We start from the raw sequence: 13,431 nt of genomic DNA on the forward strand, positions 1-13,431 counted from the left end.
GGAAGAATAATAAGTTTGTCATTTTTTGCTTTTCTAGTTGGAAGTGAGGATGTTTTTATCGGAAACAAGTGATCAAAAGAAGAAAAGAGAAAGATCAGCATACCACAGCTCACCATTGTGCATTCGTACAAAGTACGTATGTGGGAAACAGGCTCATGTAACTGATATTCAACATATTACAGAAGCATTGTTAAATTAAAAAAAAATGACCAGTGCAATGTTTACCCATTTTATAAATTTTACCATATGCAATTACTGAATTCAATGGTCGGATAAAAAAAAATGATATTAAGAAATATATATCACTATTGAAATATCGCATGACAATTTCTTTTGGTCTTCTAAATTACGAAGAAAACTAAACCAACAAAAAGAAGACATTCGCGTGCATGAGAAATGACGAAAATATAAAATGGAGCAAAAAGCTGTTGTGAACCAATTAACGAAAGGAGGGCATCAACGAATGGAGTAAGGCATTTGCCAAAAGATCTGCGGATGACAAAAGTGAGAAGAAAACATTTGTGTGCATGAGAAATGATGAAAATATGCCAATGGAGCACAGAGCTGTTGTGAATCAATCAATTAAAGGAGTGCGACTAAATGGAGTACGGCATTTACTGAGATTTATGGATGACAAAAATGAGAAGAAAACATTTGTGTGTATCAGAAATGATAAAAATATGCAAATGCAGTACAGAGCTGCTGTGAACCAACAAAACGAGTGAAACTAAATGGAGTAATTCATTTGACAAGATTTGCAGATGACAAAACATTTGTGTGGATGAGATATGCCGCCAATGGAGCACAGAGCTGTTGTGAACCAATTACCGAAAGGAGGACGAATAAATGGTGTAGAGAATTTGCCAAGATTTATGGATGACAAAAGTGATAACAATACAATTTGTGTATATGAAAATATGCCAATGGAGAACAGAGCTGTTGTGAACCAACAAGAGGAATGAGACTAAATGGAGTAGGGCATTTGCCAAGATTTATGGATGACAAAAGTGAGAAGTAAATATTTGTGTGTATGAGAAATGATGAAAACATGCCAATGGAACACAGAACTGCTGTGAACCAACGAAAGGAGTGAGACTAAATGGAGTAAGGCATTTGACAAGATTTATAGATGACGAAAGTGAGAAGAAAACATTTGTATGCAGAGAAATGATAAAAATATGCCAATGGGGCAAAGAACTGTTGTGAACGAATCAATTAAAGGAGTGCGACTAAATGGAGTAAGGCATTTGCCAAAATTTATGAATGACAAATGCAGATTACTAGAATGCAACTTCACGACTAGAGAAGTAAGCAGAAAAAGCAATATGCATTGTGTGTAGTAAAGAATAACTGCTTTGAAAAATATCATTCTTGATTTTTTAAAAAGATAAAATATGTGAATTAGCAATTTTTTAATTATTATTTTTTGTTTTAAATCTTTATAAATAAAAATTTTAATGGTTCTTATTGCATTTTGCATATAGATGTTTATTTTCTTTAAGTCATTTTAACCAGTTTTGAATGTTTTAATCATTCGCAAATTTTCCAAAGTTTTATTCTTTTGACACTTCAGATCCATACCTGTGGGCCTTAAATTATTAGCCCAAAAAATATAAATTTCAGAAAAATGTTTTTTTTTCCTGTGATCCAAAATGTCACAGTATGTGTGTAAAAGACTTGAAAGGGTATTTAAGTAGTTATTATAACTTCGAGCCTGAAGAGGATATAAAATATGCAGTTCTTCATTTGCTTGTTTTTCTAATGTAATTGAAAATCACGAATGATAATTGGACAACAATTTTTTTACACCGAAAAATATCATAGCAACAAGAGAAAAAGATGACATATTACGACACAAGTGGAAAACGTGTAAGCAAATTTGCATTAAAAATTTATTTGTTTTGTAAGTAAATGTATACAGCAGACTGAAGGGCAAAGTTATCTGATGGGCAAATTTCATTTAATGAAAACACTTTCCAAAATATTTGATGTTGTATTGCTTTAGCAAACATCTTCAATAAAACTTAAAAATTTATAATGAATTAATTTCAAAAATTTATAATGAAATATCTTTTCTTACAATTAATCAGGACAAGATTTGAAATTTCATGAGTTTTCTTTTACAAGTTTCTCAACAATTATATTTTTATGTGAACAAGCCGGAAACACAGAGATCAAACAAATATTTACACATAATTTAGGAATGGATTAATCTGGCTGGATGTCTCTGGAGATAAAGTTCTAGATGTTTTTCTGAAAGCATCACTCATATCTAGCTAATGAATTTTATAATAATAAGATTTCAACTTCTTTTTTATAATAAAAGTGGCTTTTTTAAATCGCTCCATTATTTAATTTTTGCTATTAAGTATTGCAAACATAACATTTGGCCTCATAGCATTTTTTCATGCAATTAAGAAATGATATTGGTATATGGATAGTACAGACAGACAAATAATCCAATTCTGTGCAAATTCTGATTTTTTTATTCCAAACTAAAAATGAGTCACAGAGATTTAACTGAAGTGCACCTTATTTTATTTCTGACAAGCTTGATGTGTTCCTTTGACAAAGGCAAAAGGGTAAAATATTTCTTATTTGGAGGAATCTAGGGATACTTCATCAAAAATCATTTTCTTAGATAATGAGAAAGATGGTAACTTGAGTATGTCATCTCTATTTGACCCTTGTTTTTATGGTCTAAGGGAAATGGTAATGTATTTTCGTTCCAATCTAAGAAAAACATTGTAATGACGGAAAGGTAAATATTTTTAAGAGCCCGAAATAAATTTCTCTTTTCATTTCTGAGTGGGTTAGAAGTTTATTCTTAGAAGAAAGATGAATGAAAATATTTCTGAGTTATCAGCATACTTCATTCTGTAATTGGATATACAATATTATATACTCTAATACTTCTAAATGGTTTAATTTTTAGATTATTTTTTTGTCTATAATTCTTTACCTTTGAGAAAACTTTTTAATTTTCAGATTATTTCACGAGATTACTTTTTTCATTTATTTATCGATCATATTCAGTCAAGTCCTATAATTGAGATGGTGTGCTTTTGGTGTCATTTTCATGACCTTTAATCCTCACAAAAGTCATCGAATGCATCCGTTTGACAGGGATGTATTTGACTCATTAAAAACTTATTACAACTTGTTAACATCCAATTGTTAATTGGATGTTAACAATAAGCAATAGAGGCAAACTTCTTAATCCTGAATGATGCTTCTAAACTAGGTTACTAAATCTGACTTCAAATAATATCATGAAAAGATTCAATGTTATAGGTTACAGGTTTTGTTCTCTTTAATAAGGATATTTTTTCTAACGACAAGTTTGTGTCTTCATCTTAGAAAAAAAAAAATTAGAGCAGGCCAATGATTCCGCCATGTTCGATGCATCAGATTAGAAATCGATTAAAAAAAGAAAGAAATGTTGATTAAAATCCTAGCTGTTTGCAATTTTTAGAGTAAAACTTAAGTAAATTATCATAACTGCTCCAGGTAAGATTAGCAGAAGAGACTGATTATTTTTTAGGGAATATAATGAAAAGAATCTAAGCATATTGTGATACTGCCAACTTAGATTATCTAATATATAAAACTAATAATAAAAAATGTAAACCTTTATATCAAAGGCACCCACTGTGTATAAGTCCATTGTTATATTCCATTGTGCATTAAGTATTAATCACTTGTTGATTCTTCTCTTGAGGCACATTCTGATAGCGGTTTCTTGGAATTAACTTTTCGCCAAAATGAAATATCATTCCTGTAATCAGAAACAGTTCAGATTGATGTCATGAAAATAAATTATTTATGCACTTCAAAAAAAGAAGACTAAGTTTCATATATGATCCAAAACATACAAAATTGATCAGTTACAGGAACTGCAATTGAAAAATTCTTTTCTGCTAAGCAGAAATGCCCATAATCTCACTTAATTTTTATCAAAAGTATACTATAAAAGAATTTTCAACATACCGGAAAACATATAAATACATTGAATACTACTCTACATACTAGCTAACAAAGTACAAAATTGGAGAAAAGGTATGATAATAAATGCTGTAAAAAAGAAAAGATATTTCTTACATAAAAATATTAAAAAGAATAATGCATACTAGAAAAATAAAAGTTTTTGTACAAATTTCTTTTTCTTCCCCCAACATTTTGAATGCTTTTACAAGAAAAGACTATATTATTTATCAAAAAAATTTTTAGCTTTGTACAAATAGAAAAATATTTTAGCGTGAAATGTGAAGATATCCACTTATAAAAATTTTCAACACAAATATAAATCCTAGTTTTGAAAAGTTTACCCTTTGAGTGAAATGGAAATTATTTTTCTGAACAGTAAAAATATGACTTAAAATCCTTTTTTTTTTCCAGCATAACATACAATTATTTTGATGATTCAATTTTTTTTTCCTGCACTACATTTTAGCTAAAAGAGAAGCTTAATGCTGCAATTCGTTATCATACAATTTTAAAAAGGCAACATGCTAAAACAAAAATCTTCCACCCAAGCAGCAAGAATGGGGCTTATTAGCTATCCCCTGATCCATAACGGCTGTTGCAACTTCCTCAACTTGTTCCTGCTCGATACCTTTACGTCCTCGGCTTGGTTGCACACCAAGAATTCTTGTTGTTTCGAATATTTCAACCATTCTTCGTAAGTTAGTTATGGTCATCGGTCCTAGAGATGTATGAGATAGAGTATGGTTTCTACTGATTTGGAACTTCAGAAGGAAATTTAAAACAATTATATGCCAGATCTCAATTCACTTTATGCTTTAAAAATTTGCTTAGAATTGAAAATATTCCAGATCACGAAATTTCTCTCCGGTCAGTTGCAATTCCTCAACTCAGTGGAAGCAGCCAAAAATTTATCAAATGTATGTGTTAAACAAAGTTCCAAAATCTGAAATGTCTTTGCATGAAAAATGTAATCAAATGTATTTCCAAAAGTCATTCAAGCCTATCGCATTGCAATAAGTAGGTTAATTTTAATTTCTGATTTATTATATGAAAACTTTTTCCCCTTTATAAGAAAGACATAAATTTTGCTTTGTACAACTTTAATTTTTCTTTATATATTTTGAAGAAATTTTTTTAATGGTGCCCTTATTATTTTTTCAGAATGACAAGTGATTTTAATTCTAGTTAGCTTAGTTAATTATCATTTACAATTTCTTTCTTTTTGTTAAAAATTTCAAATGTAAGAAGTTTTAAAAAGTGTTAAATAACAGTCTTGTATTTTGGTATTGCAATAACCTTTGTGTAATTATTTTTATTTTGACAGGAGGCTAAAAAAAAAAAAAAAAAAAAAAAAGCTTAGCAGAATATATTTATTATAAACTTCAAAAGAAAAAAAATTTAAAACTTGAGATTATGTAGGCATTTTTTAATAGTCTTATATGAATAGTTTCTAATTATTTCACATTTCATAAGATAGAAAATTAACATAAATTTTTACTTCCATTAACCTGAGTTATTTTTATTTTTCTATATTATCTTAACATTATTATAAAATTTGCTTACACAATCCAATATCTGAACGAAAACATTATCATGCATATGAAGTTCTTAATTCAACAAACATTTTATTTGTACTTTTACAAGAAGTGAAAGTTTAATCATTATTATAATTGTTTTCTAGGTTCAACAAATCTGATCAAAAAGGGAAAATGAGCCTAAAGAAATGTTTATGTATAATTATTTATATGTAGCAGAAGATTCAGTTATATCTGCTATTTATATAAATATGAGTAGATTTTTAGAAATCTCAAACTCTTCAGGTATTAAAAATATTGCAAATAAAGTTAAAATAAATTTTGTTTATAAATGACTTTGTGACAATATTATTTATTCTTGAAAGTCATAAGTCATAGTTTCAGGATGCTGCTTGGGTATACAAGTCATTACAGAAAATTCAGTCAAAAATTTGAAGTAAATTATTATTTTACTTTGTATTAGTAAAATATTATTTAATGAAGGTCTTTATAAATAAATTGTTTTGATAGTTGTTTTTTCTATATCCAAAAAATAAAGAGGGCAAAATGATAGATTAAAAAAAATTGTCTAAGGAAATTTTGTATAATTGAAAATAGTGTAACATTTTTGTGTATGGAATTATTGTGAAATATCCAGAGTTAATCATAGATCAAGTTTGGTTCTTGTGCCCCAAAACCAAACCTAACTAACAAGAAAATATTAGAAATTTGAAGCAAATTATTAATTAGTGCTTGTAAATTGTCTATTGAATATTAGCTAACACTAACATTGATAATGAGGTATAAAATTTCTGCAGTATGAAGTAACTTTGCAAGTTAATAGTAAATAAAAGAAATTTCACATAAATGAAAGATGTGTTGCATTTTTGTGTATGGAATTTGTGAAATATTCAGAGTTTATTACAGATGAAGTTTGGTTCTTTTACCACAAAACAAAAACTTACTAAACATAGACCAAGAAAATATTAGAAATTTAAAGTAACTTATTAACTTGTGCTTGTAAAATATTATTTATTGAAGAAACATATAATAGGAATTATATAATTTAGTGTTTTACACAATTTTTAACCAATGCATTAAAAAAAGGGGGTGGGGAGACAAAATATGTTAAAATAGGAATTTGTGTTTTATTCATTATTTTTTAATAATTGTTTGTTACTCACATTAAGCAATAAAAAAGTATATAGTAAAGAAAATATTTGTTTAATAAGAATTATTTATATCTCTATTTTGAATTTTTATAAAATAACTTTTAAAATTAACAGATGATACAGGCAATATTAGAAATTTAAAAGTAGATGCATATATATATATATATATATATATATATATATATATGAATTGAAACTATGAATAAATATTTTTTCCCGTGCATTAAACACTGAAAATAAATAGGAAATATAAATGAAGGAAATAAATCTTATATTGTAGATAGATGTGCAGGTGATCAAATTTAAAATTAATTCAGATAATTTTAACATTTGTTTTTCTTAAAAAGCAGTAAAAAAATGTCATTTACAAATTTTATAGGGCAAAATTGTGGTAAATTTTTATTACAAATAGTTCTTGCTTTTAAAAAAAATGTAAAAAAGGATTACTATAAAATAAGCAAAAAAAAAAAAAAAAAAAAAAAGAGAGAGAGAGAGAGAGAGAGAGAAATCTTGATGAAAATCCTAGATTTTTACAATTTTTGATTTAAAACAATTTGATCATCATCTCTTTCCCAGGTGAGATAAATAATAAAGAAAAATTTCTTTTTTTGAGGGATTAAAGAGGAAGGAATATGAAGATTTTTTGGATAAATTATATTTAAGTTATCTAATATTTAGAATTAATAATAAAAAAATACAAACCTTTTTAACAAAGGCATCAACTGTGTCTACAATTGTGCCTGTTATATTAAGTATTTCCCACTTGTTGATTTTTCGTCAGCTGTACACTCGACTTACTGTTTCTTGGAGTCCAGTTTTCCTCTATCTTGCACAATGAAGTATTCTTGTAATAAGAAACAGTTCAGATTGAAGTCATCTACATAAAATCTTTATGCATTCAAAAGAAGGAAGAATGAGTTTCATATATGCTTAAAAAAATATTGACTTATAAAATTGTTGACATATAAAATACATATAAAATATTGTTGACATATATTGACATATAAAATTGTTGACTTGCCGAAACAAGATTTAAAAATTCTTTCCTTCTACAGAGAGATACTCTTTGTCATACTTAATTCTTAGTAAAAGTATATATAGTAGGTAATTCACCATTGCAATAATGCATTGAATAATGCTCTGCATACAGAAAGTAAAGGACAAAAATGGAGTAAAGGCAAGATATTAAATATTGTAATAAAGAAAAGATATTTCTTGCATCAAAACATTAAAAATAATAATACAAACTACACAAATGAAAGTTTTCATCAAAATTTCGTTTTGTTCACCGAATAATTTTTTAATTCATTACAAGAGCCTATTACATTATTTATCAAAAAACTTTAACTTTGAAGTAAGAGAAATTATTTTAGCATAAAATGTAATAACATATCACCATATAAGTCTCTTGAATATAAATTATAAATTCAAATCTTTAAAGTTTACACTTAGTGCGAAAAGATTCTTACTTTTATGAAGAAAAATGTCTGCCTTAAAATGCTTTATTTCACCCACAAAACAGGCAGTAATTTTCATGCTTCAAGTTAATTTATTATTTTTTGCAACACTCAAATGTTAAATAAATGAAAAATTTGATATTTCAATTCGTTAACGTGCAACTGTATAAAGGGAACATCCTATAACAAAAACCTTCCATCTTCATGTGACAGAGTGTAAGGATAAATTATCACAATTTGTCTCATGGTAAAATCATACAAATTGCGATCCATTTATGGTGTTGCAAATCTTGTAAGCTTAATTTTCTGTTATTGAGATGTTAACCTATAGATTCAATCTGCAGATATGCCTAAACTTAAGAAATTTGTTAGCATATTGGATAATTTTTTATTACATAACATTTTTATAATAAAAAAATGCAAAACAAAAGAGAGAAATGTTGATGAAAATCATAAATGTTGATAATTTTGGTGTAAAACTCAATTACATCATCTTCTCTGCTCCTGGAGAAATAATTAGTAAAGCAATTATCATTTTTGAGGGAAGAAAGAGGTTTGTGATAAACCATATTTAAATTGCCTTATCTACATTTGTAATAAAAAAAATGCAATGTTTTGTACCATAGGCATTCACTTTGTCTATGATTGCCCTAAAATGTGATCAAATATCATCATACAAGCTTCTTGAACAGAAATTAGAAAACCTGTCCTTTAAATTTTATACTTCAGCTCAAAGAGATTACTTTTTAGAAGCCAAAAAATCTGACTTTCAATGCTTTTTTGACCCCACAAAAAATGCAATAATTTTCATAATTTAAATTAATTTTTTTACAGCCCTGAAATGGTAAGTAAATGAGGAACTTGATGGTTCAATTCTTTAACATGCAATTTTATAACATTCTATAAAACAAACCTTCCATCAGAATGTAACAGAGTATAAGATATGTTATCACATTGTTTATCAAGATAAAATCGCACAAATTGCGATCCATCTATTGTAAGTGGCAATCTTGCAAATTTCATATTCTGATGCAGAGATCATAACCTATAGATACTTTCTGTACATATGCCTAAACTTAAGAATTTGTAGGTATATTGGACAAATTTTTATTGTTCTTATTATTAAAAAAAAAAAAAAAACCTAGACAAAAGGGAGAAATCCTGATGAAAATTCTGACTGTTGATAAGTTTGGTGTAAAACTCTTATCTGCTCCAGGGGAAATAATTAGTATAGACCAATTACCAGAGGGAAGAAAGAGGAAGGAATACACTGATTTTGTGATAAATCATTTAAATTATGTCACATTTATTAATTAATAATAAAATATGCAAACCTTCGTACCAAAGGCATCTACTATGTCTCGGCTTTTGGCCTGTTATATTAAGTATTTCCCACTTCTTGCTTTTTCATGGGCAGCACATTCTAATTACTGTTTCTTGGGGTCCAGTCCTCCTCTGTCTTCCATGATGAAATATTTTTCTTGTAAAAAGAAACAGTTTAGATTAATGTCATCAAAATAAATTCTTCATGCATTTAAAAGAAATAAGGATGTATTATTCCATATATGCTTCAAATCATACAAAATTGTTGAGTTGCCTGAACAAGGATTTCAAAATTCTTTTCTCTAACAGAGAAATACTTATTATCTCATGAAATTATTAGCAAAATTATATATAATGGGTTATTCAACAGTACAATAAAGCTCTGTATACAGATAGTAAAGGACAAAAAGTTAGAAAATGTAAGATAATAAATACTGTAGTAAAGAAAAAATATTTCTTGCATTTTGATGCAAGAAATATTCAGAAGAATAATACATTCTATACAAATGAAATTTTTCATCAAAATTTGATCTGGATGCAAAATTTCCCAATAATTATTTAATGTATTTACAAGAACAGATTACTTTATTTATCAAAAGATATTTACTATAAACTAAGAGAAGATATATTAGCATAAAACGTGAAAAGATACATATAAGCCTCTTGAACATAAATTATAAACCTTAGTTTTTAAAGCTTACACTTAGTGTTAAAAGAGCATCACTTTTATGAAGCTAAATATCTTATTTACATTGCTTTTTTTTACCACAAAACATTCAGCAATTTTCGTGATAAAATATGATTGTGTAGGGAATTGATATGCGCGAGGATAGAACCTGGGACCTTGCGGTTCGCAGTACAGTAACATAACCATTATGCAAAAGCAATTGCTCGTGCAGCGTAGTTGCTAATTGGCTTATATGCTATTCACCACAATTTCTTACTTTTTGCAGCACACCAATACTAAGGAAATGAGAAACTTGATGATTCAATTCTTTAACATGCAATTGTATAAAGGGAACATCCTACAAGACAAACCTTTCTTCTTAATGTAACAGAATATAAGATATGTTAAGATTAATTATTTAAACCATGACAAAACAAAGACTCCAGAGTCATTATTGATTGCACCGAATTTTCTATATAGAAACCTAGTAATCCAGTAGAACAGTAAATGACTAAGTTTTTATAAGAAAACAAATACTTTAAAAGATATGATAGTCATAATGCTTTCAGGAGCCATCAGCTTCATTTCACCATTATACTGTGGTAGCATATCTGGCAAGGAACTTTTTGTTAAAAGCAATCTGATGGATGTATTAGAACTGAATGATGTTGTAATGACAGATAAAGGCTTCCAAATTGAACAAGAACTACAAAAAATAGGATATAAATTAAATTGTCCTAAATTTTTAAAGGCCTGTATTCAGTTTAATATTACTGAAAGAATTATTAACTGCAATATATCTAATGTAAGTGTTATAGTAGGAAAAGCAATTTCAAGAATTAAAATGTACAAATATTTTTCAGGGGCTCTCCCTCATAAATGTTTATATAATGTCTATTCAGTATTTTTTTATTACTTGCATGTTGTGTAACTTTCAAAGATCATTAATTAACATCAAATAATTTTTGTATTTGACTTTTAGTTTTTTGGTATTATAATAAAATGCATTATGAGATTTTACTTTTTTACTATGAATCTTAAAGTTTTCTTTATCTTTTAGTAATTCATATTATTTAATTCTAGATAATCATATCTAATAACAAAAGAGCAACATGGATTGCTCCAGAAAGCATTATTACTAGTTTTCCAAATACATTTGCTGCTTTGTGATGGATTCAGTGAATTTATGTTAAGCAACTGTTTCTATTGTTAAAAATGAAATGCCATTAGTTTCTTGTATTTAAACTGAAATTGACTGTTATCATTAATATCATCCAATACCATTGTGCACCTTAGTGATTTCTGTTTTAAAAAATACAGGTATTTTCAGTGAAAATCAATTTCCATATCAGCATTTATTATATATTTTTTTATTTCTAGCTTCATTGCTACTTGAATGTTTCACTCTTTTTTTTTTTTTTTTTTTTTTCTTTTCTTCTTTCTATTTCTTTAACATATCGATTTTGAATCATAAAACTCTGTAAAAGCATAAAAGCGTTTTTTCCAACTCCTCTTTATATCCTTTTAACTTATATATCATGACCTAATTCTTGTTTATTAAATTTACTCTATTGTATGTTTTTGTTTTATTTTATTTTATTCATTCAATGTAATTTTTATCAATGTAACTTTAGCATTTTAAAATACATATCAGAAATGTTCTGCTTTAAAAGTATATTGCTCAACATTATGTTTTTATTGGTGATTAAAAAAACTGTTGTTTTGTATCTAGGATGTTTCTGTTGAATAAAATTGATTTCATCATTTACTTTGACATTCTTGTCATGCTATGTTTATATTCATTGTGTCTAGAAAAACAAAAGTTGATAAAAAGTTTTGTGATTTTTTTTTTAATAGGTGAGTACATAAAACATCCATTTTATCACGTTTTTTCAAATAATTATCATATGTATTTTATCATGTTTTTTTGTAATGTGTAAATAAAAATTATGAAGGTATCATTTTGTTTGTTTGTCCTTTAATGATTTCTACAAATTAAAATGAAATAACTGATTCATAAGTTTAATAGATTAAAAAATGGTATCCATACCTTTTATATTTCACAGTTTGAAATTATAAACATAATTTATTCAATGTATTCACATTTGAGTTTCATGTTCTTTCTTCTGAGCAAACTAAAGACATCAAAGTCTCAATTTTAATAAAAATCATTGCATAAGAAAAAAAGTAATAATTTTATTAGTAAGCTTCAAAATCTTACTTATCTAAGAGTAATAATTACTTAATGTTGAATTTTATGAATATATATATATTTTAATAATATGTAAAAATGTAATTTTTCAAAAACACTGCCATAGCCATTTGTCAAAATGTACCTTTTGGACAAAAAAAAAAAAAAAAAAAAAAAAAAAAAGGATATGGGGAAGTAAAGAATAAAATAGAACCAAATTAATTAAAAAGTTTTTTTTGACAAAAAGGCATCCACAGTGTCAATGATTGTCCTAAAATTTGATTAGATATCATTATATAAAACTATAAACCATAGCCTTTAAATTTTATATTTTAGTTTTTGACCTCCACAACACATGCAATAATTTTCATATTATAAATTAATATTTTTACAGCACTCAAATGGTTAGTAAATGAGGAACTTGATGCTTCAATATTTTCACATGCAATTTTATAAAGAGAACATCCTATAAAACAAACCTTCCATCAGAATGTAACTGAGTATACGATATCTTATCACAATGTTTATCAAGATAAAATCGTGCAAATAGCGATCCATCTATCATAAGTGGCAATCTTGCAAATTCCATATTCAGAGACAGAGATCATAACTATAGATATATTCTGTACATATGCCTAAACGTAAGAATTTGTAGGCATATTGGAAAAAGTTTTATTGGGTATAGTTCTCATAATAATAATAATTTAAAAAAATGCAAGACAAAAGAGAGAAATGGTAATGAAAATCCTAACTCATGATTGTTGACAATTTTGATGCAAAACTGAATTCGATCAAGTTCACTGCTCAAGGAGAAATTAGTAGTACAGGCCAGTTAACATTTTTGAGGCAAGAGAATGGAAGAAATACACTAATTTTGTGATATAATCATATTTAAATTATGCCGTATCTAAAATTAATAACAAAATATGCATACATTATTATCGAAGGCATCACAATGCCTCCGCTTTTGCCCTGTTATATTAAATATTTCCTACTTGTTGCTTTTTCATAGGCAGCACATTCTAATTGCTGTTTCTTGGAGCCCAGTCCTCCTCTGTCTTCCATGAAGAAATATTTTTCCTGTAAAAAGTAACAGTTTAGATTAATGTCATCAAAATAA

The 13,431-nt window shown here is 27.2% G+C and overlaps 1 long non-coding RNA gene across 2 annotated transcripts in view; it reads right to left on the reverse strand.

Moving 5' to 3' along the window:
* LOC129960937 (uncharacterized) overlaps positions 1-13,431 on the reverse strand; it is a 40,779-nt gene that overhangs the window by 9,319 nt on the left and 18,029 nt on the right. For both annotated transcript variants that reach the window (XR_008783727.1, XR_008783726.1), the window contains exons 4-8: positions 13,307-13,391; positions 12,171-12,255; positions 9,473-9,610; positions 7,376-7,561; positions 3,632-3,778 (exon numbers count right to left, since the gene is read on the reverse strand). This is a non-coding gene — a long non-coding RNA (uncharacterized LOC129960937). The remainder of the gene's footprint in view (positions 1-3,631; positions 3,779-7,375; positions 7,562-9,472; positions 9,611-12,170; positions 12,256-13,306; positions 13,392-13,431) is intronic.

The sequence above is a fragment of the Argiope bruennichi genome, chromosome X2 (assembly GCF_947563725.1).
Source record: "Argiope bruennichi chromosome X2, qqArgBrue1.1, whole genome shotgun sequence".
Taxonomy (NCBI): domain Eukaryota; kingdom Metazoa; phylum Arthropoda; class Arachnida; order Araneae; family Araneidae; genus Argiope; species Argiope bruennichi.